The sequence below is a fragment of the Equus asinus genome, chromosome 3 (genome assembly GCF_041296235.1).
Source record: "Equus asinus isolate D_3611 breed Donkey chromosome 3, EquAss-T2T_v2, whole genome shotgun sequence".
Classification (NCBI taxonomy): domain Eukaryota; kingdom Metazoa; phylum Chordata; class Mammalia; order Perissodactyla; family Equidae; genus Equus; species Equus asinus.
In genome coordinates, this window is record NC_091792.1 from 17965349 (window position 1) to 17978028 (window position 12680).

Below are 12680 nucleotides of genomic sequence, written 5' to 3' on the forward strand. Positions count from 1 at the left end.
TTGTAGAGGACTTGTACTAGTTACTTTGTGTGAGGGACTGCTAACACTTACTGGGGGAAAAGAAAAACACTTCTTGTATATTTACAGTTTCAATTAAATTTTGGAAGAATGTGACTCTGACTCTGAATCTTAGGAATAACGAGCAGCTTTCTTAAGGCCTTGCACCCAGTCAGCCCTGCATCTCCCTTCCCAGGCTGATTTCCTCCAGCACAGGATGCTCCCCCCGACAGCTCCCTTCCTGTGACACAGCACTGTCACAAAGATGTGTCTACTAGAGAGGTAAACTGCGTAGGGTTGAATCTTGACTCAGCTGCGTCATCCCTCTGGGCCCTCGGATGGTACTTCTCTTCTCGTCTTTCAGATTCCACACCTGTAAAATGCGGACAATAGAACCCGCCTCACCGGACTCGAGTGAGGATAAAATGAGATAACACACGTCAAACTCTTCATGGGGGCCTGCGGGACTGCCATAGCTCCAAGCTCCCCACTGAATCCCCGGACTGGTGCAAAGTCGCAGCATCGAATGACGAGCACACAGTAAGTACTCAACAAGAAATTATTACACCAAACAAAGCAACATGGCCACGTTTTGAACAAGATTTGTTGGCTATATGGAGCATCGTCATAGTTCCTTCTACAAAAAAATAATTGCAAGAAATCTCTCCATCCCACCAAAAAACAGCTAAAAAGAACCTATATCTCTTACCATTAGAATTGTTTACTTCAACTTTGTTTAATTATCTTCCACACAATGAGGGATGGGGTTTATTTTTTAAGCTGTGTCTAGTAAAAGCTTCGCATACGAATGCTCATATTCAATTAACAGCTAATTTTTGTTTCAATAAATGACATAAGACTCCCTTATAATTTACAAAATCCAGTTCAAATCCATATTTGCTTGGCCTCCCATGAGCCCTCTCAGCTCTTGCCCCACATTGTGGTTCATCCAAAGGCTTTGTTAGAAAACGAACAATCCAACCACAGTCTGTTAAGGCAAGCAATACGGATTTTACTAACGATTTCAGGGAGAGATGCCCACCTTAAAGTAAAATTTTACAAAATGTATTCTGAAATTCTTTTAGTTTTACCTCTTCAAGCTCTCTTGGCTATTAGCAGCCGCATTCCTTTCTTCCCCATACAGCCTCTCCAAATCGCTCCCATTTCCAGAGATTCTCACCTTAGTTTAAATCGTCCTTACTCAGGAAAACGACACCCTGAAAGTAGCTATTTTCTTAAGGGAGGTTCCTTAGAAAAGAGCTCAGCCAAAAGAGACAGCTGAGTCCCTTGTTTTTCAAATATTCCCTGCCTGTTTCCCACCCAGAGGGAGGTAACCTACTCCAGTGAAACCCCTTTGTCAGAAATAATCTGAATGCTTGTGGGGTACACTTGAAGCTGCAGCCATTCCACCCTTCGCGTGACACTGTGCTGCCTCTCTCCACCTGAGCGCTCTTCCCAACTGAAGCAGCCTCGGAGTGAGGCTGGACGCCCTGCAGGCCCCTGGGCAACCTGTGCCCTGGCCCACCAGCCGCCAGCACAAACAGAGGCAACAGGATGAAATAGGACTAGAAGATGCTTATCGCTGATTTCCAGTTTATGCGTCTTTCTTAGTGAAGTTGCTTTGCTATTTAAACGGTGGTAAAATAAATAGTACTGTGGTTTATTTTTGTTCTCTTGAAAAGTGTGTAGCTGATTTAATGTGTAGTCATATTTCACGATCTATCTATGATATGTCGTCTACTTTGAAAGATACAGATAGATATGTATTTTTCCTCCCTCTCTCCCTTCTGGTATATCTGGCTGTTACTCTGTAATTTTGGTGCAAGAGATGGGATATTATGATCTCATTTTCTTAGTGCTTTGTTGCTGTCTTGTCAGTTTTTTCTAACTAAAAATTATCTACTCTTCTGCAAAAATGTATTCAAACGTATAATCCTTTCTGAACCCTTCCGTTCTCCGCTGAGATGAGTTAATCACTGCCTTTCAGAAGTGCTTGCTCCTCACGTATATCCCCTACTATTCCAGCATAAAGTTCCTTCTCCTCAATCCTCACAGAAGCTTTACATTCTTGTTGTCTAGAAAAATACGTCCACATAGAGAATGATTTATGTTAACTGAATATACTGAAGTTCATGAGACCGATTACCGGTTTGATTTTTCAGATGTTAATTTTGATAAGCAGTTGTTTTGTAATTGATTTCTCACCAGATGAACAAAAATGTATTTAATGCAGATGAGCACAAGTGAACAAAACTCCTGGTTTGACTTGCAAAAATCCCCATGAGCAAACATTTTTAATAAAGGCGAACCAAAAGGATTTTTTCAAAATTGAAAAATTATGCTCTAAGAAATGACTTATCACTTGTTTCCTACTGGGATGAAGCTTAGTTGTTTATATTGTACAGTGTAGATAAGCTAGAAAAATTGATGTCTGACTTTTCTCAAAAGTGGCTTTGTGAACCCATGCGTGTGTGTTTCTGTGTGTGTGTGTGAGAAAGAGAGAGAGAGAATATGTGTGAGTATACAGGACAAAATTCACTCTTGCTTCAGTGGTCACAGAATAGAGTGCACTAGGTAATAGCTAGTGGCATCTATATACGTGCAGGTAAACGCACGAGCACACGACGTGTGGACCCTCCTGTAGTACAAAGAAAAGTGTCATGACTTCACTACAATCAATGCAATTCAAGTCTGAAATGTGTAATTCTATGCTTAATCACTATTTTTTTTTCATAGGCTGACAGAGTATAATATTTCTCATGGAAATTTTTATTCAAAGCTCTAAACAGTTGCAAAAATAATTCAGGAATATACTGATTAAGCTTTATTCAAAATAGTTTCTGTCTTTTCAGTGGTTTCATTCATTTTACTTACAACTATTTCAAGAGCAGGCTTTTGTCTTTATAAAAACACCCTCCCAGGGAGCTCCAAATTTGTAAAAAAAATAATTCTTTCTTATAACTATTGATATTTTTGTAACTTTCAAGAGATCCTTGGGTGCATTTGCTTCTTTTTCCAAAGTGTTAGATGGAAGTGAAAATTACTTCCAAGTAATAAGGTTGACATTAATTCAGTTATTTTTCAACTCTCAAATAATCATCGGGAATTAAAATTCAGAATAATCTACTTAACTTTCCTTAAGTCTCTTCTAATATATTGCGGTCTTCTGTACTGTTCATCGACGAGAGTGTCAATCCTTCACTCCTCAATGAGATTTCCTTCAAAATACTGGCACTGAGGTATGGTCTTGTGAGTTAATAAAGACAGAGGAACATGGCATAAAAAATTCCCAAACAGCTAATTGCAGTTGGACAGATAGAAATGAAGCATTCCAGAAAGGTGACAAAATGTCCATATTGCTGATAGACAACCTGGAGGTGTTTGCTAAAGAGATGAAGCTGTATTTAGGAGTTGTCCCTCAAATTTATTAACCTTCATTTCTTGAGGACTCTAACAACATTGCTGATTTTGTTAGCTTGGTTTGGTTTTGGTTTTTACAAATCCTTCTGTAACTCAGACTTTTGCATTGAATGTTCTTTACTTTTAAGATCCAACATCACTGTCCTGACCATGTTTGTAAACAGTAGGACTAAGAAAAAGGAAAGTGACATTCCTTTTGTCTACAGTGCTTACTTTCTATGAAGCATATCTCTTACATAGCATTTTGTTTACTGAAATCTAGTGGTTTTAGAATAAAATGAAGAAGCTAACTGCCTCTAAGATAAAATTATATGAAAATGTTGAGTCTCTTCTAAATTCAGTCTTTCTAATCAAGCTAGAAAAAAAAAAAGCTCCTTCTGGAGATCAAATTTTTGGCAACATGTTAGGATGGAACTGGGGCTGTGATACTGGAAAGCTACTGAACAAGAAATAACATCACATAGGGTTTGCAGCCCAGTGCCAGTTTGTGCCAAATTCCTCGTCTTCATCAATATTTATGAGTGGTCTCTGCCATCTCATTACAATTTAATTCAAAGACAACAGGTGCAAGCGATGACTGCTCAAGCTAGGCCAACTAACTTTGTTATTGTGTGCCAAGTTTTACATTTAGAAGAATCTGTAGAGGGTAGTCTCTGTGACTTCTTTGGTTTATTCACTTTATTTTTTTAAAATGTTGCCTGAGTGCTTCTAAATGTGAGTGGCTTGCTTCCAGTGAGTCATAGTCTAGCATGAACAAGAGACACTAAATGAAAGACTATGCAAATAATCATTTAACTACATTCCTGAAGAGTGTAATGAAAGAAACATATATATAAGTGTACAGGACAAGTAGATCTGCTTCATGCAGAGTGTTAAATAAGGCATTCTGGGTCTTGCAGGATGTCTAGGAGTTCACCAGGCCCAGTGGAGTGGGAAAGGGCTAGAAGAGGAGGACTCCAGAGAGCTTGAGATACCAGGATGAGGACTTTGAGGCAGGATGGCACTTGGTTCTTCCTGAAAACAGAGAGAAGACAGGAGTGGCTGGGGCATAGTAAGTGAAGAGGGGAGCAGTGCAAGGTGAGACTAGCAAAACAATCTGAGGTGAGATCTTGAAGGGTTTTATAGGCTGTGCTAAAAGATCATCCATTCATCCGATGCATTCAGCAAATATCTACTGAAGACTCAATCTGTGCCGGCACTCTGCTAGCACTCGGGGATATGGCAATGACGAAAAAGAAAGAAAAACCCTACCCTCACACAGCTTAAATACCAGTGGGGAGACAGGAAATAAAGAACGAGTGAATATTATTGGGTCAGTAAGTGCTATGGAGAAAAATAAAGTAGGGTAAGGAAAATATGAAATAATGAACACAGGGAGAGCTATTTTACTTAAGAATAAGGGACACAAGTAGAGAACTGAAGGACACGAGATGTGAGTAAAGCAGATACCTGGAAAAAGAGTGTTCCATTGAGCAGGACTTTTTAATCTGGAATCCCCCTAGAACTCAGGCAGTCCCTGAACTCGATTTAGAAAAAAAAAAATTAAAATGTTACTCTCATTAACCTCTAATTGAAATTTAGTATTCCCTTCAATTTTGAATTTTATCAAGAATCCACAGACGGTCACCCTGTGGACTGATGTTTAAGTTCTACACACTCCGTTTCAGCACCCTGCTTGGGTTCTGGGTGCAGACCTACATCACTCATCAGTGACCCACATACAAAACAGAGGAAGGTTGGCACAGATGTTAACTCAGGGTAAATCTTCCTCAGGAAAAAAAAAAAAAAATTCACAGGAGTCCTGGCAGGAACTGTAATTTTGTCACCCACACAGTTTACAGATATTTTTATTTTAGATAACAGTGTTCAGACATCGTGAAAAAAACTTATAGTCACCCCTACTTTGACATTATGGTTACTGTTAGACCTGCTGCTAGATCTTGTTATTTGCACGAATTAATGAAGAAGGATATATGTCACTACAAAACACATTTAGTTTAAAAATATTTTTGATAGTTTTGTTTCAATAGAATTGGTTACATTTGTTATCCTGTGAATTTGATACGTTATAAAATATCATTCTGGGTAGTGTCATGGTAGACATCCAGGGAGCACCCACCGGGCAGGACACATTCAGAGCCCGTGTGTTAGAGGGAACGAGGACTAAAGCTCTGTTGTAGGCGTGTCCGGGATGTCATCAAGGGACAGCTCAGAGGCCAGTGAGGAGGATCAGAGGGAGTGAGTGAGGGGTGTGGTAGGAAAGGAGGTCAGTAAGGTAGAGGCTCAGATCAGTAGATGGTAGTGGGCTTAACACATGCATGGTGAGTACGGGTTCGAGTTAAGGAGTAAAATTAAGAAAATTCAGAAAGACTAATGATAAAAAATAAATTAATTAAAAACTAATTAATACCTAGAAAATGCTACCTACCAGGGATAACAGCATTGCCCCCTAGGAGAGCCATGAAAATGCATTGCTTTCCTCCAAAGCAGTTTGCTTGTTAAATCAGATGTTTCAGGGGCAGGGCTGAGCTATACTTTATCAGTTGAAAATTAAACCATGTGAATTAGAACACTATCTAGAAACAATTTTCTTCCCTGCTTTCAATGACCTACATGCTGAGCTTTCTAAATTTGCATTTGTTTTTTTCCCAATAAATTTGCCTGTTTTTGTCTTGTCTTGATTTATTTTACATCTGCAATATCAAAGTTTCCAGGGGCAAGACTTGCAGTTAACTAGAAGCATTTATTATCTTGTATACGAGGAAAGAAAGCAGATGTGTTTTTATCGGCTCAGCCATTGTGTCATTTTCAACAACACGGTTGGCCAAGCCTGCCCATACTTCCCAGTATTCTGTTTAGCCTCATCCTCCCAGCTCAGCATTCCTATTGAGCAACTTATTGTCCACCGTGTGGATTCTAATGGGTGTTTCTTTCTTGTGACATGTGAAAAACATATACCAGACCATAATCATTTTCACTCCTATTTACTCAAACTTCCCTAGGGTAGTTCTTTAGCATACCCACCATTTGTTTATTTACCAGCTTATTTTCTTCCTCCAGCTAGGAAGATACTGATTATAATCTTTGGGTTTTTTTTCATAACTAAATCCAATGCTTTTCTGCTATTCTTCCAATAGAACATCTATTCTCTTAGATCTCCCTTAGATTCAAAGTTCAAGGAATCTCTATGTCATTTTAGATTTTCTTTCCATACTTTCTTTGGTTTGTTTACCTTTCTCAATTTGTTTGTTTGATACATTCATTCTTTTATTAGCTGATATTTATTAGAACTGTTTACTGAAAGGCTTTTTTTTTTTTTAAGAGAGAGAAATCACTTTTAAACAGAGAGAAATGAAAGAAAGTGTAATGATTTGCCAAGAGACATTACTCAAGTTTTCTCTTGGCAGCTAAGAATTTTGAATGGACTTCATAGGATTGAAACACCAGCTTGAGGAACATAGAGGACTTGGCCATAAAAATTGCTCAATGGTTGTTTTCACTCATTCATTTATCAAATATTTGAGTCTTTGCTAGATATCAGGCATTGCAGCAGATATTTTGGGACATAGACATGACTATGCTTGGCAAGATTTCGTGCCTTCATGGAGCTTGCAATAGACTAGGAACGTAGGAATGAAGTAAAATTGTAAATAATATACTCAATTTTTATGAATTTTTAAAACTCTTAAGATCAAGAATGTGTTAGAAAAGTATGTAACAGGCAATCAGCATGACTTCTCTAAGGAGATGCTGTTTAGCTGACCCCTGAAGAATGCATGCTGGTAACCTAGGTTATAACAGCCTGGGAGAGCGTTTCAGGCAGATGATTTGGCATTTTGCATTATGGAGAGAACTGAGAGAGTGCAGGAGACTGTGCTAAGAGATAAGATTGAAGAAGTGGGCAGGCCAGGCCATCCTGGGCCATTTTAAGTATTTTGGAGTGTGTTTCCATGGGAAGTGGGAAACAAATCAAGGATTTACAGCATAGAATTGATGCACATTATTTGTATTTTATAAAAGAAATGTCCTGAAAGTATCATTCAAAATGAATTTAAGAAATAGAGTAAATGCGGGTGTGTATGTATATATATATACACACACATATATGTATTTAGGAAATTATTTCAATGATGGATTTTGGCAATGAGAAAAGAAAGAAAAAAGAGTGCTCAGGCGATATAAGGGAAGCAGAAACAACAGAGCTTGGACTGTGTATGTGATGAGGCTGAGAGAGGAGATAAGAATGAATCAGAAGTTTGGCTTAAACCACTAGATGGGTAGCGCTGCTAGTCGCTAGAGTAGTAGTAGAGTATTAGCTAGAGTACGCTAGAAGGAAGTATTATTGAGGGGAAGGAGGTGATTATGATCTTAGTTTGAGACATGTTAAGTTTGAGATTTTGGTGAGAAATTCAAGTGGATGTAACAAGTGGTCAGTTAGATATATGAACCCTGGTCTGGGGTTAAGACCACAAGGAAACACAGAATATAGAGAAGGTGGACAAAGTCTTGGGTCTGTAGACAGTGAGCCCAGCGAAGGGCCGAGAAAAGAGTGCTGGGCATAGAGTTGATGAATGGGTGGATGCATGAAATGCATGGATGGAGGATGTTCCTCTTTAGTCAGGTTTCAGTTGAATCTGGCGTCCTGTACGGGGACTGGATATAGGCACAGGCATGTGACTTCACTCTGGGTTAAGACTAAGTGCAGTCTTGTAAGGGTGCTCCAGACACTTGACCTGTGCAATGACCACATGTGTAAGGTGCAAACTTGGGCGAGCTGGAGGCCGCTGTGATCCACATGACACGACTGGGTCCTAGAGATTCTGTTCTGTCAATATAAGGCCTGGATGTGCAGGTTCCTGAAAAAGAGCAAAGGTTTAACTCATTATTGCAAGTTTTCTCCTCATAGGAAATCTTGACAAGTCATTTAAGGGTGAGATCGGGAGGATGGAGAGCTTAGAGAGTAAACCAATAGCAATGGCTGATTTGGGGGAGCCTCGAAGTCATCCAAGTCTCTAATAAAGAGCAAGCTTTCTGCTGGGGAGAGTAGAATAACAACAAACTCACTTCCCCCTGCTGTCCCACACTACGTGTTCAACTTTGCCCCACTTTATTATTCAGAATGACAGAGGGACCAGAGTCAACCAATGTCCTACCAGTCTTGTGGGTTGAAATAAACAAAATTCTGCAAGCAGTATTGCCTGGTCTCTCTTCCTCTGAATAGTAAACCCAGATTGAGGGCTTAAAATTTAAGTAAGAATACAATTTTAATAAAATAATATCTCTTTAATACTTATTTGTCATTTCTACATTCTTTTCTTTTACTTCCTAAGATAAATCTTAGAAAGTATTGAGGGGAGGCCAGCCTGGTGTCATAGTGGTTAAGTTCACACAGTCTGCTTGGGTGGCCTGGGGTTTGTGGGTTCAGATCCTGGGTGTGGATGAACACACCACTCATCAAACTATGCTGTGGTGGCATCCCACATACAAGATGGAGGAAGATTGGTGTGGATGTTAACTCAGCAATAATCTTCCTCATGTCAAAGGAGGAAGATTGGCAACAGATGTTAGCTCAGGGCCAATCTTTCTTACCAAAAAAAAAAAAGTATTAATGGCTGTTCAAAAGGAGAGATAATAGAGATGTTCTAAATACCAATCAACTTGGAACTTGGAATCTACTAGGACTTAGAACTGACTGTTGAAAGATTGAATGGAAAACGCTGCCATGAAAGGATCTGTAAAGCTGGGATAGAGACTGGAGGCCTTTAGGAGCAATGCAGAGAATATGAACATTGGTAAAGTTTGTGAGAGTGAGAGGATGTTGGCTCTTTGGTACACAGGTGTAGCAGGTTGCATAATCTAGCCGTGATAATTTAATATTAACATATCAGAGCAAATAAAGGATGTGGGGAGGCAAGAATAAAGATGAGACATTTATTATATTCCAGCTCCTTTTTCAGTGTTCAGTACCTTGATGGGTGCATGCATACACACACATTTCCATGTGTGACTTTTATGGATTCATAATGTCCAGGTGACATCTTTTATATAAACTAGACTACAGTGTTCTGTACCATAGTCTTACTTCATTTGAACAATTTGCATATGTAGGAGGAGTGATAACTGGAACCAAGTGTACACCATGACAATTTAATAAAGAAGGATCTAAAAATTAGCTCATTCAAACATTGCACATTTGCTTATTGCGTTCTACCACCTGCCGTGGCCCGGCTCTCTGCTAGGTGCTTGGGATACCACAGTGAACTAAACAAAGTCTCTGCTCCCAGGGGCCTTACATTTTTATGAGGAGAAATTATTAATAAAAACGCACACACACAAAATAAACAAGTAATGTATAGAGTCTATCAATGATGTTAAGGGCTATGAAAAAACATAAAGTGGGGCAGGGGATGAAGACTGAGCTTCAGGGTGGCGTGTGTTATTTTATATGGCCATCAGAAGGTCCTATTTGAGCAAAGCCTTGATTAAGGGAGAGAGGAAGACTTGTCAATGTCCCGCAGCGGGGAGAGCATTTTAGGGAGGAGGAGCAGCAAGAGCAAAGGAGCAAAGGCAGGGACATGCTCTGTCTGTTCAAGAAGGGCAAGCAAGGGCCTTTCATACTCGATGTGTCCTTGGATATTTGTTTTCTTAAGGCTGATCTGCTTTTTAAAGCAAACTCCCTTAGGGGACAAAAAGCGAATTATTTATGTAAGGCAATAGATTAATTTTTACATGAGTAGATGTGATAGATTGAAGCTAATAATCCTATTTCTGACATAGGTAAGTATGAGAGAGTGTGTTTCTTTTTCAAGTTAGACAATTCTGTTTTCGGTGGTCAGTAAAATGTCCACTGAATATTGGTTCAACCTCTAGGAATCATCATGAAATAAAATGTATCTCTACTTCTTTGGTTATCTTTAGGGTAATTTATTTTCAGGGCAGCTCTCTGAAAAATGAAAACGCATTCTTTCATCCGCGTAAGTACAGAACACTGAAGGTCTATGCACCTTCAATACAGTCTGTGTCTTTACTTTTTAACTATTTTTCAGTCCTCAGAAGTCTGCAAAATGTATTGGGCTGTGGAATGGGGAACTTGCTATGGATCCCAAACTGTTTTGAACTGGAGATTTCCCTCGCGGCAGTGACTTGGTACCTGGTAAGTGGTTTTATGATTTGATCAGCCCCAATTCTTAAAACACAGTTGCCTTCCCCCGCCTGCCTCCATCCCGTGAAAAGAAGTAACAACTTTCTCTTCCTGTTAGTCTAGCTGCTTAAAAATAACACATTCCAGCAAGGAGGGAGGGAGATTACAAGCAACAGGACATATGAGACTTGCCAAGGGGGCCAGCATTTCCTGGCTCACAATTACAGGAAAGGCTTTGCTCCACTATCAATGGGACCTGGATGCTTTGATAGGCAATTGTTTTAAAAGCTAAACAACATTTGCAGTTGAAATAGTGTGTGTGTTATACAAGGCTTGTGTGGAGGAAATATAACACCAGATGGATCAGACAATAGTCTTGTCTGATGTTTTGTTCTTTTACTGGTAATAAAATAAAAACTCAAAAAAATAGCCACACACAACTTTGCTTTTGATAAAGTCTCGTTGTTTTAGAAAAGAATGGTGGAAGCATCATAAACAATACAGATTTCCTTTGCAATAATTGCTGATTTTAAAAAGAACTGAGTTAAAATAGACATTGACTAGAAACAATAGAACGGCCGTGACATCACAATCACTTTGAGTAAGGAGATTCCTTATTAAGCACACAGAATTCATCATCTCCAGTGCAATTAAAAAAATTGATCAATTACATAGAAATATACTCCCCCTATAGTGAGGAGAGAGCATGGCTTCTAAAAAATTCTTGTTATTCAAGAAATACCTTGACTAATATTGCCTTGCTCTCTATTCTCCATTTCTGTGGGCAATAAATATATATTTAATTATATAATATTTAATATGCATTTAAAACATTATATGTATATATGTGTATATATATATATATATATACTCCACTTCTCAGAAAATTTACTATGATGATCTTTCTGAAGTATGATCAGAAAGTGTTATTTCTTTTTTTTTTTGTGAGGAAGCAGAGAGGAACGGATAAAAAATAGAACTTTATTAAGTACCTGTAAAAATATCTACTCATGATAAAATCTTGCAATCTCATATCTTTAAATGATAGAGAAGTTAACTATTTCACTCTCAAATGCTATGTGACATTTGGTCATCTTCAGGCAATTGCTGGTCTCCCTTGACCTGGGTCACTTTGGTTAGAGTGTCTGCATTGGTAGGGCAGGATTCTTCATCCCTCTCCCCACTGTGAAAGCATTCACTGATTCCACTACGCAGGGAGGTAAATTCCGATGCCGTGCAGATAATTGAGTCCCATATGCTTTGCTGTTACCCCTGATGGGTCTCCCTCAGTATCTTCTTACATGTAAAGAGGGAGAGAAAAATGCATCCTGACTAGAGAAAGTGAAATTTAGACGAGATAAATATTTCACAAATATGCAAGCTATGCTTGTAGCAAATATTTAAAGGAGATAGAAATTCCCATCATACACTCAGCACCCAGCCAGTTCCTGGATGTTCTGTGTCTCTTTTGGATGCATGGCTGACATGTACCCTGCAGGAGGTCTATGATCCTGACAATTCTGACTCTAGCCTAGAAGAGTTTTTTTTTTTTTTTTAAAGAGGAATAGAGTGACATAACCATATTTTGATGAGAAAAGTTACTCTGGCCATGGTGTGGAAAGAAGATGGACAAGAGAGAGACTACTGGGAGGAAGATCAGTGACGAGCAGTTGTGAGAATATCTTAAGAAATATTTAAAGGGAAAAATCTGATTACATACTGGGTATGCTTGATAAAGATGTGAAAAGGTGATGAAGATTTGATAACTCTAATATTTCCATTTGGATGGTAATTAAGATGAATCTTTATCTTCTGTAGTAGCCAATGTTATCTGGTTTAAAAAATTTCCAGACCTTAAACTATGATGTTGGAAGTATGTGTTAAAGTAATCAACAGTGTAATTTGTTTTTAGCTGCACGTAGAAATACTAATACTGCTTAGAAAAAAAATCAATGAGCATGTGTTACTAACTGCTTTTAAAAGACTTTAGTCAGTAAAGTAATTTTGTTTTTTGTTTGAATTTAATTGATATACAGCATTTAAGTAATCTGGAGAAGTTTTAAAATACTAAAATTGAAGTATTATGAATTAAGATTGAGACTTACAATACATTCAGATTCCT

General features: G+C 38.6%; 1 long non-coding RNA gene across 1 annotated transcript in view; it reads left to right on the forward strand.

Moving 5' to 3' along the window:
* Window positions 1–261: 261 nt before the first annotated feature.
* Window positions 262–12680, forward strand: part of LOC139044775 (uncharacterized) — a 49982-nt gene continuing 37563 nt past the window's right edge. The window contains exons 1-2 of the long non-coding RNA XR_011501904.1: window positions 262–537; window positions 10464–10570. This is a non-coding gene — a long non-coding RNA (uncharacterized lncRNA). The remainder of the gene's footprint in view (window positions 538–10463; window positions 10571–12680) is intronic.